General features: G+C 44.9%; 1 protein-coding gene across 4 annotated transcripts in view; it reads left to right on the plus strand.

Annotated features, from left to right (window-relative positions):
• Positions 1-20,115, plus strand: part of tango2 (transport and golgi organization 2 homolog (Drosophila)) — a 208,682-nt gene that overhangs the window by 45,476 nt on the left and 143,091 nt on the right. The window contains exon 2 of one of the 4 annotated variants that reach the window (XM_070888079.1): positions 12,528-12,752. The exons of the other annotated variants lie outside the window; for them this stretch is intronic. The gene's annotated coding sequence lies outside the window, so the exon portion shown is untranslated. The remainder of the gene's footprint in view (positions 1-12,527; positions 12,753-20,115) is intronic. 4 annotated transcript variants of the gene reach the window in all.

A 20,115-nucleotide genomic window follows, 5' to 3' on the forward strand; every position in this document is an offset into this window, starting at 1 on the left:
CGACATTTATGTTCCTGACTGAGTAGTTTAAAAAAAACTGTTATGAGATAGAAACATAGAAACGTAGAAAATAGGTGCAGGAGTAGGCCATTCGGCCCTTCTAGCCTGCACCGCCATTCAATGAGTTCATGGCTGATCATGGCTGAACATGCAACTTCAGTACCCCATTCCTGCTTTCTCACCATACCCCTTGATTCCCCTAGTAGTAAGGACTTCATCTAACTCCTTTTTGAATATATTTAGTGAATTGGCCTCAACAACTTTCTGTGGTAGAGAATTCCACAGGTTCACCACTCTCTGGGTGAAGAAATTCCTCCTCATCTCGGTCCTAAATGGCTTCCCCCTTATCCTTAGACTGTGTCCCCTGGTTCTGGACTTCCCCAACATTGGGAACATTCTTCCTGCATCTAACCTGTCTAACCCCGTCAGAATTTTAAATGTTTCTATGAGGTCCCCTCTCATTCTTCTGAACTCCAGTGAATACAAGCCCAGTTGATCCAGTCTTTCTTGATAGGTCAGTCCCGCCATCCCGGGAATCAGTCTGGTGAACCTTCGCTGCACTCCCTCAATAGCAAGAATGTCCTTCCTCAAGTTAGGAGACCAAAACTGTACACAATACTCCAGGTGTGGCCTCACCAAGGCCCTGTACAATTGTAGCAACACCTCCCTGCCCTTGTACTCAAATCCCCTCGCTATGAAGGCCAACATGCCATTTGCTTTCTTAACCGCCTGCTGTACCTGCATGCCAACCTTCAATGACTGATGTACCATGACACCCAGATCTCTTTGCACCTGCCCTTTTCCTAATCTGTCACCATTCAGATAATAGTCTGTCTCTCTGTTTTTACCACCAAAGTGGATAACCTCACATTTATCCACATTATACTTCATCTGCCATGCATTTGCCCACTCACCTAACCTATCCAAGTCGCTCTGCAGCCTCATAGACTCCTCCTCGCAGCTCACACTGCCACCCAACTTAGTGTCATCCGCAAATTTGGAGATACTACATTTAATCCCCTCGTCTAAATCATTAATGTACAGTGTAAACAGCTGGGGCCCCAGCACAGAACCTTGCGGTACCCCACTAGTCACTGCCTGCCATTCTGAAAAGTCCCCATTTACTCCTACTCTTTGCTTCCTGTCTGACAACCAGTTCTCAATCCATGTCAGCACACTACCCCCAATCCCATGTGCTTTAACTTTGCACATTAATCTCTTGTGTGGGACCTTGTCGAAAGCCTTCTGAAAGTCCAAATATACCACATCAACTGGTTCTCCCTTGTCCACTCTACTGGAAACATCCTCAAAATTCCAGAAGATTTGTCAAGCATGATTTCCCTTTCACAAATCCATGCTGACTTGGACCTATCATATTACCTCTTTCCAAATGCGCTGCTATGACATCCTTAATAATTGATTCCATCATTTTACCCACTACCGATGTCAGGCTGACCGGTCTGTAATTCCCTGTTTTCTCTCTCCCTCCTTTTTTTAAAAGTGGGGTTACATTGGCTACCCTCCACTCCATATGAACTGATCCAGAGTCAATGGAATGTTGGAAAGTGACTGTCAATGCATCCACTATTTCCAAGGCCACCTCCTTAAGTACTCTGGGATGCAGTCCATCAGGCCCTGGGGATTTATCGGCCTTCAATCCCATCAATTTCCTCAACCCCATCAATTTCCTCAACACAATTTCCCGACTAATAAGGATTTCCCTCAGTTCCTCCTCCTTACTAGACCCTCCGACCCCTTTTATATCCAGAAGGTTGTTTGTGTCCTCCTCAGTGAATACCGAACCAAAGTACTTGTTCAATTGGTCCGCCATTTCTTTGTTCTCAGAGATATGTTAGCAAGGCTGCAGTTATGCCCTTCCCCAGTTGCCCTGAAAAGGTCGTGGTGTTGGACCTTCTTGAACCACTCTTGTGCTGATGGTGCTACCACAATGATTTTAGATAAGTGATTCCAGAAAAATTAATCGGCGATGATCAAAGTGCAATGCTACATGCCCTAAGTCAGGATGGTATATTGTTGCCAGCCTCCTGGATTGTCCTGAAGTCTCCGGGAATTCAAGGGTAATCAACCAATCGGGTAACAAAGAGTGTGTCGACTTTCCAGTTGGCGTGGGAAGGCGGAGCGCTGCGAGGGTGGCATGTCGGGCAACCGATGGTAAGGAGGAATAGTTGGAGGTGAGAGGTTATATGATGAAACCTCCTGGAAAAAAACATCTGACCCAAGATTGCAACCGCAGGATGGTGTGTGACTTGGAGGTATTGGTGTTTCTACTCTTGTTCTTTTCCATGCTGAAGGTCTCAGGGAAAGAAAGTGTTGTCGAAGCAAACTTGGTGAATTGTTGCTGTTTCCCTGTACAGCTACACGCTGCTGCCAGAGGTGGAGGGGTTGAATATTGAGTCCTGAAGCAGAGTCACCGATCAAGCGAACTGCTCTGTCCTGGACGAGTGTTATTGCAGCTCGACCCAGTTGAACATTTCATCAACACTCCTGACTTGAGCCTTGGAGATGGTGGCGAGGCCTTGAAAAGTCAGGAAGTGAACCAATTATCACCGAGCATCCTGCAACAGCTGGAGTTCAGTGTGTGGAAGCGTGAGATTGTCTACTTATTGGACAGAGTATTTTCTGAATGGTAGGAAGTTGGGAACTGTGGAGGAGCAGAGAAATTTAGAAGTGTTGAATCTATCAAAACATGCATTCGGTAGGAGACTCACTCACTCATGAGATTGCAGTCTCACATCTCAAGATTGCAGTCTCGTGCTCTATATACGTTTTTCAATAGGCCCTGTAGTTTTAATAGGTGACTTTCACTTCGGCTATGGATGCAGGGAGTGGCCTGCTTTCCACAGTGTCTTTTTTGCTTTCATTTTTGAAGAGGTGAAAGTACTGATGAGCCAGGCAGATCGTAACGAGAGAAAAGTATGAGAGAATACAAGAGAAAAATGCTCATTAATGCTGCTCCTCAACCTCTCATGAGACACATCAGTTTTACTGTGGTTATACTCTTGGAACAGATCAGTACCACAAGTATACGGCTCGTGACTGGAAATCTCAAACCTGGGATTTATCCAATGTTGATGGGTCTGTTAAGCATTAAAGTTCTGGTTTGATCATCGTGCATCGTTCCTATCCCTCCAACAATATCTGACAGTGGAATGATGAAGACCTCATAAACAACATTGTAAGAATTGCGATGGTCGAGACAAAATTGTCAACCTTAGCAATTACTCCTAATCCAGTAAAACGGTCATTGCTCATGTATTTATCACTCCAATTAAAAATCCCCAAATACATCACCTCAAAGCTACATTTTTCTTTATTGATTGCTGTATTAATCCATCTATAAAGCAGAATTACATCTGCATTCAGTTCTAAAGTAATACTGTATTAATCAAGTTTAAAGGAAATGATTTAATATTGATCAATATCCCAAGACAGTTCATTTCTTGCAGATCAGTCAGCTGGCGTGTTTCATAAATTACTTTATATCCTCTAATGCTTCAGCACAAGAGGCTGTTCAAGCCAGGTGAATCACAACATTTAAGAAGGAATTAAATAAGCTTTCGAAGAAGAAAAAGGCACGAGAATATGATTTTAGAAAAGTCTTGCTTTTTACATAGCACTTTCACAATCTCAAATCCCAAAGCACTTTGCAGCCAATGAAGTAATTTTGAAGTGCTGCTGTGTTGTGGCTGTGGCGCGTGGGCGGTTGGATGGTTTGTCGACGGGCTCCACATGGTCGGAGGGCCGCAGTGGGTGAGGCGGGACGGAGTTGTGCGCAGGCGCAGGGCCAGCCCATTATGGAGATTGCCCGCGGATGGACGGCGTCTTGCGGCCGCAGCAGAAGAGATTCCCGGCCTCATTTTATTTCTTCTTCTGAGCCCCTCAACTTAATCTGACAGCGTAATGTTGCTGAGTGATGATAGATTACCCTGGGAACCAACAGGAAGAGAGCTGAGGCCGGAGGGCCAAGGGATCAGCAACCAATCGTGGTGCTTGAAGGTTGGATCCTGAGTTGGCCTGTCCGGTTATCAGTGAATGTAAAACTGCACCCAGCTCGGGTCAGCACTTTTCAGGAGAGGAGAACCAGTATTAGAAAAGGAGGATTTGCAGACGGGAAACTCAAACGAAACATCATGTCAAGATCTGACCGAGTCACTCGATTCCTCAGGGTCTGAATATCATCGGCCTTTGAAGGTGGAAGGAGAAATGTTTGTCTGTTCTGTCTGTGGGAAAAGATTGCAAACATCAGTGTGACTGGAAAAGCACTGAGACACACACACACACCCAAGTGAGAGTGTTCCAGTGCACTGCCTATGGAAAGAGCTTTAACCAGTTACACAGCCTGAAAAAATATCGCATCACTGAGGGGAGAAACCATACACGTGTTCTGTGTGTGGACGAGGCCTTAACTGATCATCCAACCTGGAGACACACAAGGACACCCACATCATGGAGAAACCGTGGAAATGTGGGGTTTGCGGGAAGAGATTCAATTCCCCATCTGACCTGGAAATTCAATGACTCCATCACACTGAGGAGAGGCCGTTCGCCTGCTCCATGTGTGGAAAGGGATTCACTCAGTCACCCAACCTGCTGACATACTAGTGAGTTCACAAGTGACCACAGGGGTTGGATTTTGCTGTTATTGCTGCTGTTGTTCACATCCCCACTGAATTGTCTTCTTTATGTTAGTTGCCGTTTGTTTCTGCTGATAAACTCCAGCCCAGTTAAAGGGTTATTAATATTTTGATATTTCAAATAACAGTGTGTCGATATTTGATGTCTTCAAGATAATTGATGTCTTTACTGACTGCTCCATTTTTGATCTGGGCAGAGGAGCGGTGAGAGATCGGGGCTCAGGAGAGGCGAGGGTTCGGGGCCGTGAAGAGGCGAGGACCCACGGGCAGCACAGGCCAGCCCACACTGCGGTTGGTGTGCAACGACCACCCCACGTTAAAAGAATCCGTGCACAGGCATCTTCCACCCTTCAATATGTATTTCGGGATCTGGAACATCAGGTCCCTCATTGAAACACCTGTGAACTCATCCCTTTTAATGTGGAAGCAAGTCATCCTCAACACGAGGGACTGCCTAATACTACTATGTAGGGAAATACAACATCACATTTGTGAAAAACAGGATCCCACAAGCAGCAATCTATCTTTGGTGCTTTTGGTTGAGCACATCAGGAGAAATTCCCTGCTCCTCTTTGTATAGAAACATAGAAAATAGGTTCAGGAGTAGGCCATTCGGTCCTTCTAGCCTGCACCGCCATTCAATGAGTTCATGGCTGAACATGAAACTTTAGTACTCCATTCTTGCTTTCTCGCCATACCCCTTGATCCCCCTCGTAGTAAGGACGACATCTAACTCCTTTTTGAATATATTTAGTGAATTGGCCTCAACAAATTTCTGTGGTCGAGAATTCCACAGGTTCACCACTCTCTGGGTGAAGAAGTTTCTCCTCATATCGGTCATAAATGGCTTGCCCTTTATCCTTAGACTGTGATCCCTGGTTCTGGACTTCCCCAACATTGGGAACATTCTTCCTGCATCTAACCTGTCTAAACCCGTCAGAATTTTAAACGTTTCTATGAGATCCCCTCTCATTCTTCTGAACTCCAGTGTATACAAGCCCAGTTGATCCAGTCTTTCTTGATATGTCAGTCCCGCCATCCCGGGAATCAGTCTGGTGAACCTTCGCTGCACTCCCTCAATAGCAAGAATGTCCTTCCTCAAGTTAGGAGACCAAAACTGTACACAATACTCCAGGTTGGCCTCACCAAGACCCTGTAGCAACACCTCCCTACCCCTGCACTCAAATCCCCTTGCTATGAAGGCCAACATGCCATTTGCTTTCTTAACCGCCTGCTGTACCTGCATGCCAACCTTCAATGACTGATGTACCATGACACCCAGGTCTCATTGCACCTCCCCTTTTCCTAATCTGTCATTCAGATAATAATCTGTCTCTGTTTTTACAACCAAAGTGGATAACCTCTCATTTATCCACATTATACTTCATCTGCCATGCATTTGCCCACTCACCTAACCTATCCAAGTCACTCTGCAGCCTCATAGCATCCTCCTCGCAGCTCACACTGCCACCCAACTTCGTGTCATCCGCAAACATGGGGATACTACATTTAATCCCCTCGTCTAAATCATTAATGTACAGTGTAAACAGCTGGGGCCCCAGCACAGAACCTTGCGGTACCCTACTAGTCACTGCCTGCCATTCTGAAACGTACCCATTTACTCCTACTCTTTGCTTCCTGTCTGACAACCAGTTCTCAATCCACGTCAGCACACTACCCCCAATCCCATGTGCTTTAACTTTGCACATTAATCTCTTGTGTGGGACCTTGTCGAAAGCCTTCTGAAAGTCCAAATACACCACATCAACTGGTTCTCCCTTGTCCACTCGACTGGAAACATCCTCAAGAAATTCCAGAAGATTTGTCAAGCATGATTTCCCTTTCACAAATCCATGTTGACTTGGACCTATCATGTCACCTCTTTCCAAATGCGCTGCTATGACATCCTTAATAATTGATTCCATCATTTTACCCACTACTGAGGTCAGGCTGACCGGTCTATAATTCCCTGCTTTCTCTCCCTCCTTTTTTAAAAAGTGGGGTTACATTGGCTACCCTCCACTCCATAGGAACTGATCCAGAGTCAATGGAATGTTGGAAAATGACTGTCAATACATCCGCTATTTCCAAGGCCACCTCCTTTCGTACTCTGGGATGCAGACCATCAGGCCCTGGGGATTTATCGGCCTTCAATCCCATCAATTTCCCCAACACAATTTCCCGACTAATAAGGATTTCCCTCAGTTCCTCCATCTTACTAGATCCTCTGACCCCTTTTATATCCAGAAGGTTGTTTGTGTCCTCCTTAGTGAATACCGAACCAAAGTACTTGTTCAATTGGTCTGCAATTTCTTTGTTCCCCGTTATGACTTCCCCTGATTCTGACTGCAGGGCTTTACTAATCTTTTTCTCTTTACATATCTCTCGAAGCTTTTGCAGTCCATTTTAATGTTGCCTGCAAGCTTTCTCTCGTACTCTATTTTCCCTGCCCTAATCAAATGCTTTGTCCTCCTCTGCTGAGTTCTAAATTTCTCCCAGTCCCCTGGTTCCCTGCTATTTCTGGCCAATTTGTATGCCACTTCCTTAGCTTTAATATTATCCCTGATTTCCCTTGATAGCCACGGTTGAGCCACCTTTTTTTATTTTTACGCCAGACAGGGATGTTGAATTGTTGTAGTTCATCCATGCGGTCTCTAAATGTCTGCCATTGCCCATCCACAGTCAACCCCTTTAGTATCATTCGCTAATCTATCCTAGCCAATTCACGCCTCATACCTTCAAAGTTACCCTTCTTTAAGTTCTGGACCATGGTCTCTGAATTAACTGTTTTCTTCTCCATCCTAATGTAGAATTCCACCATATTATGGTCACTCTTCCCCAAGGGGCCTCGCACAATGAGATTGCTAATTAATCCTCTCTCATTACACAACATCCAGTCTAAGATGGCCTCCCCCCTAGTTGGTTCCTCGACATATTGTCTAGAAAACCATCCATTATGCACTCCAGGAAATCCTCCTCCGCTGTATTGTTTCCAGTTTGGTTAGCCCAATCTATATGCATATTAAAGTCACCCATGATAACTGCTGCACCTTTATTGCATGCACCCCTAATTTCCTGTTTGATGCCCTCCCCAACATCACTACTACTGTTTGGAGGTCTGTACACAACTCCCACTAGCGTTTTCTGCCCTTTGGCATTCCGTAGCTCCACCCATACTGATTCCACATCATCCAAGCTAATGTCCTTCCTTACAATTGCATTAATTTCCTCTTTAACCAGCAACGCCACCCCGCCTCCTTTTCCTTTCTGTCTATCTTTCCAAAATGTTGAATATCCTTGGATGTTGAGTTCCCAGCCTTGGTCACCCTGGAGCCATGTCTCTGTGATGCCAACCACATCGTATCCATTTACAGCTATCTGCACAGTTAATTCGTCCACCTTATTCCGAATATTCCTCGCATTGAGGCACAGAGCCTTCAGGCTTGCCTTTTTAATACACTTTGACACTTTAGAATTTTGCTGTAAAGTGGCCCTTTTTGTTTTTTGCCTTGGGTTTCTCTGCCCTCCACTTTTACTCATCTTCTTTCTGTCTTTTGCTTCTGTCTCCATTTTGTTTCCCTCTGTCTCCCTGCATTGGTTCCCATTCCCCTGCCATATTAGTTTAAATCCTCCCCAACAGCACTAGCAGTTGAGTCTTGGGATCTTTTATGTCCAACTGAGGGGGCAGGCAGGGCCTTGATTTAACATCTCTTTGGGACAACGGCATCTCTGACAGTGTAGCACTTCCTCAGACTGCACTGCAGTGTCAGTGGAATTTCTATTGACACTATCCTTCTACCGTTTTAACACAACTCCAACTATCTGGCTGAGTTGCAAATCAAATTGGGAGATCAGTGTCCCACTACTCGACGCCAGTGTGTTGCTGTACTCATGCACTGTGCTGCCACCCTTAATGTTTCTATTTTCCTGGTGGCTGCAATATTAAAAGAAACTTTTTTAAATATTTTCAATTTCTAGAGAAAACCGATACACACTGGGGCAGAAAGCTGGCGCACCTACCGTTTTCTAGATGTTTTTTTCCATCGAGGCGCACTCTTGACTCTTGAAGGGCTGTCACGCTTCCATGGCTCTCACACAAAAAAACAAGGTGCACCGACAGAAAAAGTTGTCTGGTGCACCGCGAGGAGGATTGTGGATTTTTTCAGGCAAATTTCGTGAGGTGCGGGAGATCCGTGGTTTGCATTTTGACGCACTTGGGGCGGTCGGCAGCGCGGCGTGGAAGTGGGAACCGCCCGAAAAATCCCCGAGATGAATTTGGATCGTGGCGACCAATCGACTGCAACACGGCGGTCACTTGATTCTGCCGCATGGCCGCCGCAAAAAGGCAGTAACGGTCCTTATCCGGATCCTGAATTTTGGCCCCACTATCTTTCCATTTCTCCCCACCCCAGACCCACTGAGAAGAGGGATGTCACTAATTCAAAAGAAACAGACAGTCTGTTCAAAACAAAATACCAAATTTCATACCAAATAACTCATCAAATCTGTATCAATAAGCTTTTAAATCAGATTCACGGCCTGCCAGACACAGAATCTAAATGTGAGTAAACAGGGAGAGGCTCCCAGCCGACAGTCCTATCCATCCGAGTTCTGTGACTATTTTTTCTTGTGCTGCGAGGCATTGGTGTAATTTATTCAACAAATGCTTGTCATGCAAATTATACCTATTTTCTGGTACTTCAAGTTCATGATCCATGTAATAGAAATGCAGATAGGGCACATTTCTTCGCATAATGCTTCTGTTTAAAAACCTTACCGGTCCTTGAATTTTTGTCTTGCTTTTTGTTAGTGAAGGATTTGATGAATTTTTAAACCAAATTACTGCCTAAAATCTTGCTTTTGTCTTTTTTGCATGTATATTTTATGATTTTAAAAAAAAAATACAGTGCCTGTCGTAACTGCAGAGACTTTTCGCACTATGGGCTACAAAATTAGAACAAATGTTCACTGTAATCTAGACTGTTGGGTGTGCATATGATTCTTGTCCATCATTCCTATCATAGAAACCATTCTTAAGCCAGATGGGCATTTAAAGTAATCTATTGATGTGTAAGTATGGACCTATCGCGTCTTAAAACATCCTTGCAATAAACCACAATGGCACGTGTTATTAGCCTGTCTAGCTGATGAAGTTATTTTTGTCTTAACAAAATATTTCAACCAGCAGCTGCTGCAGGCCTTCGAATTTTCCAACATAACTTTGATGCTAGACGCTGTGATACAGCTGTAAAAACAGGCTTTATTTTCTCCACTCGTTCCTTTTTATAGTACCATAAAGTATGGAGTATAAGTCATGCCTTCATTTAGGCTGTGATGACTTGTGACCAGAACTTGGAATTTATGTTTGTGGTGTGATCAGTGTTTAACAATGTCTTTAAGATTGTTCTCAGTGAGGGCTAAATCTATAAAATCATAAGCTCAATGCTAAGTTACAGGGGAAAAAAAGTGAAGGTACTGGGTTACAGTAGCAAAGGAATTAGGTGTGAATCAAAAGCAATTGGAGTAGCTATTGAATGCATTGGTTAAATTCCACACCGAGCACTGTCTGGTGTTCTGGTCACTCGATTATAATAAGGCTATTGGCCCGGATTTTATGGTGATAATGACCGCGAGACTGTCAGTGTTCGACATCGTTAGCCCTCTGAAATTGACAGCAACTTCAAGATTTAGCACATGCGCAGATAAAAGTGGAAATCCAGAAGTTGCGGTCAGTCGTTACCTTCTCAGTCACTGGTTGAGCTTCAACTCCCCATAAATCAATTCCAATCACAACGAAGGACTAAAACTTTCCCTATTGCGCTGGAATATCACTGTTTTTAAAGCCCCCCCCCTCCCCTCAATCCCCCGAAAAAGTTACACCTTATTGAAAGAGATGTAACTGGCTTTTTAACAGCATATTGACTGCTGAACAACCCTTCTGGCCCTGAAAAACTAATTTTATATTTGTGGAATGTAATTTTTTCATTCATATAATTAAAAATTACAAGTTGTAATATAATTTATTTTTTTTATAGTTTGTTTGATATTTCAGCTTGTACCTTAATCCCATGTGTATGTTCCGATCTTTATTTTGTTATCTGTAAAATTTATAGAAAGTAAATTCGAATTCATGCGTTTTACTTCCTGGTTTGCTATTGGTGAGAATTCTTCAATGTGATTGGCTGCTCAGCCTGCTTGATGGCATTACTTGTTGAACGTTGGAGATTCACTTGATTTGGCGCCAGATTCAAATAAAGGTTGAGATCGCTCGATCTTTGTGAGCAGCTTTCTTTGAGGCAATAAAGATCTCGAGCTACAAATTCCAAGCCACTATTGCCCTTGAAAAGCAAATGAGAAGTGTGAAACCAAGAGGATTTTGGATCTCTGAGGAGCTATGAGGAAAAGTTTGAGTTTGGACTTATCAAATAGGTTTAACCAATGTCTTGCACAAGTTCAACATAACTTCCTTGCTTTTATATTCAATATAAAATGTAACGGGCATGGTGCCAGATAGTCTGGTATTGAAAAGAAATGTGAGACTTGAATAGAGATAGCTGTGAAATATATCATGAAGAGAGGAGAAAGCGAAGGCTATTCCTGTGTTCATTAGACCTAGATAGAATACTGATGTGATGGCATTGCATTAGGGAAACTTATTTAACCCTGTGACAATACAATCCACCTCGGTTCCTGAAGAATTTCTACCTAGTCTTGCTTAGGCTAGCGTGAGCAGTCAAGACGACGTGCTTACAATTTCTGATAAGTCTGTTGCTTGTGAGTTATTTTGGTAGCAGTCGATTGGACGCTGCATGTATCAATGTTTTGAGGGATAAAGAATATTAATCAGACATCTCAGTATTTCCTGGTACTTTAATTGTATTAAGGGTAAGGATAAAGGACTATTCTATAAACCCACCATAAAACTCAGAATCACGTGCTTTTTTTTTTAAACCTGTGTTTCTGACAATTGGAGACAACTAGATGGGCGTAATTTTCTTTACCTGAGTGGGTTGGGTGTGGGCGGTCGCCATGATAGGTCACGACCCCGTTCTTCATACCATGCTATTCCTGAGATCGACTTTCTGTTAATGGGGCCTAATAAGGCTGCCCAGTGAGTTACCCGGCCCTATTAAATGGTGCGGGTCCGAAGGCATCAGAGATTGCGCAATTTCAGCCGGGATATTTAAAGGAGCCAAGGCTACAGTGCATTTGAAGGTTCATCTCGGAGTGTGTTGGCAACACATTGCACCATTGCACTGCTACAAAGAGTGCAAAACATAACTGCAGCGAGACAGAGAGTTGCACCCAGGTTCTCTGATGACTCCCTCCATATGCTTGTGGAGGGAATGAGAGCACTCTGGGAGCTCCTCATACCTTTTAATGGGTGATAGAGACCTCCCCAGGAGACAAAATGAGTCTGGCTCCAAATAGCAGCGGAGGTCACCAGCAGGGATGTGGTCTGGAGGAACTGGGTGCAGTGCCGCAAATGTTTCAATTATCTCATTAGATCAGGAATGGTGAGTGCAAAGCCATACTCGACTTCATCCTGCTGCGCCTCGCATCACAACCCCATCACTCTGCCTTTCCAATCCTGCTCCTGCAGATCCTTACACCAACATACGTACCTTGCGCACCTACCCACGTCTCGCTCGCTTGCTCCTTCTCTCCCTCCCTCTCCATTATTATATCCCCATCTGACCAACAACCCCTCACACTCTCCCTCATTTTAATGCGATCATACTAACTAACAACACACAAGGAGGCCACTTGGCATTGCCACCCCACTCCATTATAGTCACCCTCTACAGATGTCACCCATTCTTTACATTCATTCCATCGCTCTCACTCAACCTTCTCTTTCCCTTCCTGCAGGAAAAGAAAGCCCACTATAAGAGGGAGAGGGTGAGAACTGGAGGTTGGCCTCCATCATTTGCCACCCTAACATCAGCAGAGGAGGCTATCTTCGAAGTCCCTGGTGTTGGCGAGCAGCTGGAGGTGGGAGACAGAGAAGGGGGACATCTCAACAACCCAGTGACAGAATTCATCATCATCATAGGCAGTCCCTGAAATCGAGGAAGACTTGCTTCCACTCTAAAAGTGAGTTCTTAGGTGACTGAATAGTCCAACACAGGAATTACAGTCTCTGTCACAGGTGGGACAGACAGTCGTTTGAAAAAGGGTGGGTGGGGAGTCTGGTTTGCCGCACGTTCCTTCTGCTGCCTGCGCTTGTTTTCTGCATGCTCTCGGCGACGAGACTCGAGGTGCTCAGCGCCCTCCCAGATGCTCATCCTCCACTTAGGGTGGCCTTTGGCCAGGGACTCCCAGGTGTCAGTGGGGATGTTGCACTTAATCAAGGAGGCTTTGAGGGTGTCCTTGAAACGTTTCCTCTGCCCACCTGGGGCTCGCTTGCTGTGTTCTGAGTCGAGCGCTTGTTTTGGGAGTCTTGTGTTGGGCATGCGAACAATGTGGCCCACCCAATGGAGCTGATCGAGTGTGGTCAGTGCTTCGATGTTGGCCTGGTCGAGGACACTAACGCTGGTGCGTCTATCCTCTCGGGGGATTTGCAATATCTTGCAGAGACATAGTTGGTGGTGTTTCTCCAGCGATTTAAGGTGTTTACTGTATACAATCCATATCTCTGAGCCATACAGGAGGGCGGGTATCACTGCAGCTCTGCAGACTCTGAGCTTGGTGCCAGATTTGAGGGCCTGATCTTCAAAAACTCTCTTCCTCAGGCGGTCGAAGACTCCACTGGCACACTGGAGGCGGTGTTGAACTTCGTCGATGTCTGCCCTTGCTGATATCCCAAGGTATGGAATTACATATCATGCAGCCACATGGCAATCATCAGTTGCTCATGGGGACTGATGTCAGCAGCTAATGAATGTTCATCATGTGCAAAAGGGCATATGTACCCATTCTTCATATAACATATCGAACTCATCTCAGTCTCCCACAGGTCCCTCAAGAGCCCCCCACACTGTCCAGGAGGAGGAGCAAGGCAACTCCTCAGGAATCTCCAGCATCTGACATAAGCGCACTCTGCACCATCGCAGATACTTACACCTTGATGGGTCCCACGCAAGATAGAGTAGTGCTGTCACCTGATGTTTCACAACTCACAAGTGAACAAGAGCAGATGGTGGAAATGGACAGCAGTGGAGGCACCTCGCCAGAGGGCACAGGATGCTCCCAGCTCTGCTCCACTGCATGCAGATGCTGAGCCTCTGGGTGGGCCATCCAGAAAGAGGGCGTTCCTGGAGGTACAGCAGGAAGTGCAGGAGGCTTTGACCGGTTTTACAACCGCGATGTCGACAAATGTCCAGGGAATGGAGGAGTCCATCTCCAACATGCGCACCACCGTGTCGCAAGTGATGGCAACTCTCGGCTCTTCCGTGGATAGGATGATCACCTGCATGGAGCAGCTAATGCGCCACAAGCAAGAGCACGTGGTCTCCATGGAGAATAGATGGCTATTTGTGGAGAATTGAAGCTAGAGGCTCATAGATGTCCTCTTTCGGAGGGCTGTCAGGTAGAAGTGGGTCCTCATGCCCCTATTGCTGTGCAGCAAGGTGCCTCTCCAATTCTTTGCCAGCAGGGAAGTGCAGGTGGCCCATGAGAGGGATGACGGTGAGAGGAGACATGCAAGTAGGAGCTCCTCTCAAAGCACACTCACTTCTCCACAGTTGCCCTCATCCCCCAAGTCAGAGCCCGGGATGCCTCCTCAGATCGCGATGGCTGAGTCTACCCCTGCACAGTCGCAGGAGGAGCAGATTTTGGCAGGGCCATCACAGAGTCCAAAACCCAGAGGAGGTCCGCCAAAAGGATCGATGCAGTTGCAGCAGAAAAGTGAGCAGGCTGCCTCGACATTTGTTGAAGCCACAGGGGTAGCATCTCATAAAATCATGCGTAAGAGAAAGATAAAACATAAGTAGATTCACAAGGGTAGCCCTTTGGGTGTTTTATTATATGTATCTGTAAAGTTACTGTAATGTCACAGATAAAAATCTTTATTTTCACCACTTTACGGACATGGACAAGTTTGTGTGCACCTTTGAAAGTGGTTCTGTGAGTTGGAGTGAATGGTGAGACATAATGTTACCTCCAGCAGTTGGGGATCAGTGTGAAAGAAATGTCTTGGTCAATGTAGGGATGCTTTATGGTGTTGCTGTGGGCTGGTGCCAACCTGGCGCAGCATGTGGCAGCCATATGGGTGTACTGCGTAAAGTTAAATAAATCTGGCCGTGATGAGCCCATCCCTGGCCTCCCAGGCAGCAATGTGCTCGGGTGCTGGTGGGGTCTGGTCCGCAGGTTCCTCCTTCTCCTCATCTTCCAGCTGATGAGGGTCTGAATGATCTACTACTCCTCCTATTTCCTATGTTCTTATGAGTGTTCTGATGACAACATGTGAGCAGTCGATGACACCCTGCGCCTTGGGAAAGCCAGCCAGAGCGTCAAAGCCGAGCGCTCACTCAGTGGCAAAGTTGATATAATTGGCTGACTTGTCTGTGTGATGCATCTGTGGGAGGCCAACTGCGAGATGCCGCAAATGTCTGCTGCCGATCCCTGGAAGGAGCATGAGGTGAACAAGTTGAGGACTCTGGTGACTTTGACTGCCACTGGTAAGGCGTGTCCATCCGCTCCTCTGGGCGGCAGACTTTCCTCCAGCAGTATCCAAATATCTGACGACATGGCATGATAACCTGAACCTCCTTTGAGACTTGCTCTGTCATGTTGAGGAAGCTCATCCTCTGCCAATGTAACCTGTGTTGGGGATATCTCCTCCAGCATGGTGCAACCCTGTGTTGATGCCCTCTGTCCTGTACAGCATCGGGTGGTTGAGGAGAAGGGTGGTGGTGTTGCTGGTGTACTTGGTGCTGCTGGTGTTTGGGCTTATTGTGGTTCAATTCTGAGGACCAAGGTGAGAGTAAAAATGGTACCCATACTGATGGAATAGATGACAGGTCACGGAGAGTTGAAAGAAGCAATCTGTCAGTGGTGCGAAAGGTTCTACTAATGGATGCTGCCATTGCTGGAAACACTCGCAACCCATAGAAAGCTAAATCTGTGCTGATAGTGCAGTCAGCAACAGCATCTGCCTTATGAAAGTGACCAGCTGTGAGGTGGGAGTTTTTTTGTACTTTTCATGCTGTGCACTAATCAGCTGGATCAATGTCCACTCAACTCTGCCTCAGGCTCACAGACGTGGCTGCATGATTCCCGTGCTCATCCAGGGAAATATGAAAGGTAGGACGAAAAAGGTGCGCAGGAGCGGGATGACACTGAGTTCTCGACCCGCTACAAGATATTTCAAATTTCCCACCCAACCTGTTTCCAATTGTGCCCGCACGGACCTCTCAAATTTCTGGCCGATATGTTTCTGAAGAGAGAGGAAATTCAGGATTTGGTGGGAAAACTGGGTTTGTGGGCTGAGAAATCGCAACGGGATAGGAATACTCTTTGACAAAAACAATAAATGCTGGAAACACATAGCAGGTCAGTTAACTTCTGGAGAAAAGGGACAAGTTAATACCTTGATATCTGAAACATGAACTTGTCTACTCTTCAGGTACTGACGAGCACGTTGAGTGTTTCCAGCATTTTGCATTTTCATTTTGTTTTTCCAGGGTCAGTGTTTTTTTTGTATTTTTACTTTTAGCAGGATTATTTGTTTCTAAAGATTCCGGGTGACTATGTCAATTGAAGCCACCAGTTCCTTATTTAGCAACAAATGTTGTTCTCGAACCATCTACTGCTGGACACAAACTCCATTCCAGAACTAAATTGAACTTCTTTGGACTTTATTTCTTTGACACCCCCATAGTATCCATTCGACTTGTGCGATTGTACAAAATGGCACTATTGTACCAGCAGCCCCTTTCACACTCTGCCCGATGTTCTTCCCATTGGCTTAACTTTAATGAAAAATAAAATTGGGCGGCATGTAAAACAGGCCGTCAATCCACTATCGCCCATGTTGTGCTACCGTCCAAGACTGTCACCACCAATTTATATTTCTACTATTTTCTTATAGTCCCAAGAAAGAGGCTCTTTTACATTAACAGGCATTTTTGAAATTCTTGAACCCCTCTCTGTAAAATTGTGTTTGAAAACTTACTTGACCACTATCATTTACTGAGCTGTCATTCTTTAGTGGCCTTAAGTCTCATTACTGTATGAGTGCTTTAATTTTGTTTTTATCCTGGTAGTACCACGTAATCCGATCATTTTCCTTGCATGACTTTTAATTCTTAAGAGGTTTTTTTGCGTGACATTGCCAGTGCTTTTACTTCAGAAAGCAAGCTTTTTGTGAACACAAATTACCGTGCCCTCTTTCCATATTCATTAAAAAAAAATTGTAATGTACTTTTATAAATGCTGAGCCTTTTTTTAAACGGGCTTCCGTGCGTGATTACTCATCTGCAGCTGTACATAGAGAGTGAATAAAATCAGGGGATTTGCAGTTTGAACACGGTTCACACATTTCCACTGGGTCTCCTCAAAAAAAAAGTGCTGTTGCAGTGTAATGAGCTGCTGGGGTAGTGCAGTGAAGTCCCCCTCCCTATATGAATTATGTAGCACTTGAAGTCTCAAAAGACTGTAGGATTTAAGATAATTGATACTTAGAAGTTAAATATTTCTAAGATTTGCCTTGCGGCTTCCAAAAGTAGATTCATTTCCAGTTTTAATGAGTTGACTTCCAAAATGTCCTTCCATTTCAGCAGTGACTAGCTGGTTTCATACATTCTACCTTGAATGTGGCTCCCACTGCTATGTTGAAGCTGTTATATATGTAAACTTGTATATACCCTGTACAGCCACCAGTGGGCCCATCCCCTGGAATCCCAAGGGATCCCATGAACCCTTGGGAGCACAGGTACTTAAGGAGGCCTCACAGGTTGGCGAGGCACTCTGGAGACCTGCAATAAAAGACTCCGGTCCACTTTACTTTGAGCTCACAGTATTCAGTCAGACTCTTTTTCTTTGTACATAACAGAAGCATCAGCTGAAGAGCCAACCCCTGGAGAACACTACTTCCTCGGACCACCAGTTCTAGTTCGATGCTGTGAAAAAGGAGACCCGTGGAAACATTACTGGCAGAGCAAGGCTCAACTAGTCGGAATATTTTTGTAATCGAGCCTTGCTCAACATGGAGGCTATCGCGGCATGATCACTGCTTGGGGAGGTGGAGCTGGATCGGGTCCCGAAGGTTACTTGTTGCGAGCTCCCTGCATTCCAGGTCTTAATCTTGATCTGTCGAGCCCGTGTGGTGGCTGATGTGCAACGGTCACCACACGTTAAAAAAATCCACAGCATCTTCCACCCCCTCAACTGGTGTTCAGGACTGGAACATCGGGTCCTTCATTGAAACATCTGTGAACTCTTGTGGAAGCAAGTCATCCTCGTTCGAGGGACCGCCTCTGATGATCTGAATTGCTAGTTTAGTGGTGGTGAGAAAAGTACTATTTGCAGCTTTTCACCATTGGTAGCCGTGCCTTCAGCTACCAAGGCCCTAAACTCTGGAATTCCATCCCCAACCCTCTCCGCCTCTCTACCTCTCTCCTCCTTTAAGACACTCCTTAAAACCAATTGGACTGTTCAGCCACCTAAGGACTCATTTTGAGAGTGGAAGCAAGTCTTCCTCGATTCCGAGGGACTGCCTATGATGATGAAAACCTACCTCTTTGACAAAGTTTTTGGTCTTCTGTATTAATATCTCCTTATGTGATTAGGTATCAAACTATGTTTGATAACACCCCCGTGAAGCGCCTTGGGATGTTTTAGTCTGTTCAAGGCACTGTATAAATGCAAATAGTTGTTATTGTTAAGTAGGCCTTTTATACTCTCTTGCTATTGTCAGCAGTTTGCTTAATTCCTTGATAAACCCATGTAAGAAGATGAGCTGTCAACAGTGGTTGTCTTGTGATTATGGGATCACAGCATGGGAACCTTTGGTTGACTCTGCCGATTGTAGAATGTAAGGGAGTTGTTTGACGGCTGCTGGGCTTGCGAAACATTGAAAATGATTGACATACAGGCACAAATCAGGCTCAAGTTTTCACAATATAATGAGTGATTTAATGTACATAACAACTTGCATTTATATCGCGCCTTTAATGTAGTAAAACGTCCCAAGGTGCTTCATAGGAGCGTTATCAAAAAACAAATTTGATACCGAGCCACATAAGGCAGACTTAGAGGATAGAATATTGTAACGCTTCTCTGAGTGAGGCTGGACCACTGAAATGTTGACGCAAGGCCATTTGAGAGCGATCGCTTCAACCTTGTTGATGTCTAACAAGTTGTATCTCAACGCCTTATTTACTGTTTTCAGTATAGCCGTTGTATTTTAAATTCTTTACTTGTGTTGCAGCTTTTATAACTGTAATAAACATATACACTTTGAAACAACGCTCAAGTCTCTGAGCATCGCAGACCAAATCTAATATAAATTACTCAACGGTGTAATTTGTTTCCTATAGAAAGATTTCTTCTTCCTGTCGTCACGGTCAGCTGTTTTATTGTTCACGAGGCCTGCTTAGCCACCCAGTGATGAAATATTGTAGCCCTGTTTGACAAGTTACAGAGAAACCCATCTGTTGCTCCTGTATTTTGGACACTTAAAAAGCCATTAACTTAAGCCGACCACATGAGCATTCGCCTCTTCCATCCCCAATAACAGCAGTGTGATGCAGCCAGGCTGTTCATTCTCGAACACCTCGTGACTGGTGCAGCATTGCAAAGGCTGCTCGAGTTTTACAGGAATGATCGAGAGCTACACCTGCACTCGTGGCATGCCAACATCAAAGCTTTGCATAGTGTTGCTTATGCCTATACGACTGTCTCCCAGATAATATGGTTGCCTGGAACTCTGCCCCTTGAATGCTCAATTTGAACATATTAGCCTTTACTTTGTAAACCAAGATTTGTTGAGCACCTATTAGACCATCAGACAGCTCTTAGCTTTGACACTTTGCTACAGATTCTAAAAGTGTTAGGCGTGCTGCAGCACACAACGGGGTATATTTTGTGAGATATTTGTCCAATATTACAGTTGCTTCTTGCTGTATCATGTTGCATTCACGATTGGGAATGGGTAAAAATGTTAAAGAAAGACTTGTATTTATATAGCGCCTTTCACGAGCACCGGACTTCTCAAAGCTCTTTACAGCTAATTAAGTACTTTTGGTGTGTAATGTCACACAGCAGCCAATTTGGGCACAGCAAGCTCCCACAAACAGCAATGTGATAATGACCAGATAAACTCTTTTTGTTATGTTGATTTGAAGACTAAATATTGGCCAGGGATAACTCCCCTGCTCTTCTTTGAAATAGAGCTGTGGAATCTTTTACGTCTACCTGAGAGAGCAGACATCTTATCCGAAAGATAGCACCTTCAACAGTGCAGCACTGCACTGGAGCGTTAGTCTAGATTTTTGTGCTCAAGCGTCTGGAGTGA

This window comes from Pristiophorus japonicus, chromosome 8, assembly GCF_044704955.1.
Source record: "Pristiophorus japonicus isolate sPriJap1 chromosome 8, sPriJap1.hap1, whole genome shotgun sequence".
Classification (NCBI taxonomy): Eukaryota; Metazoa; Chordata; class Chondrichthyes; family Pristiophoridae; genus Pristiophorus; species Pristiophorus japonicus.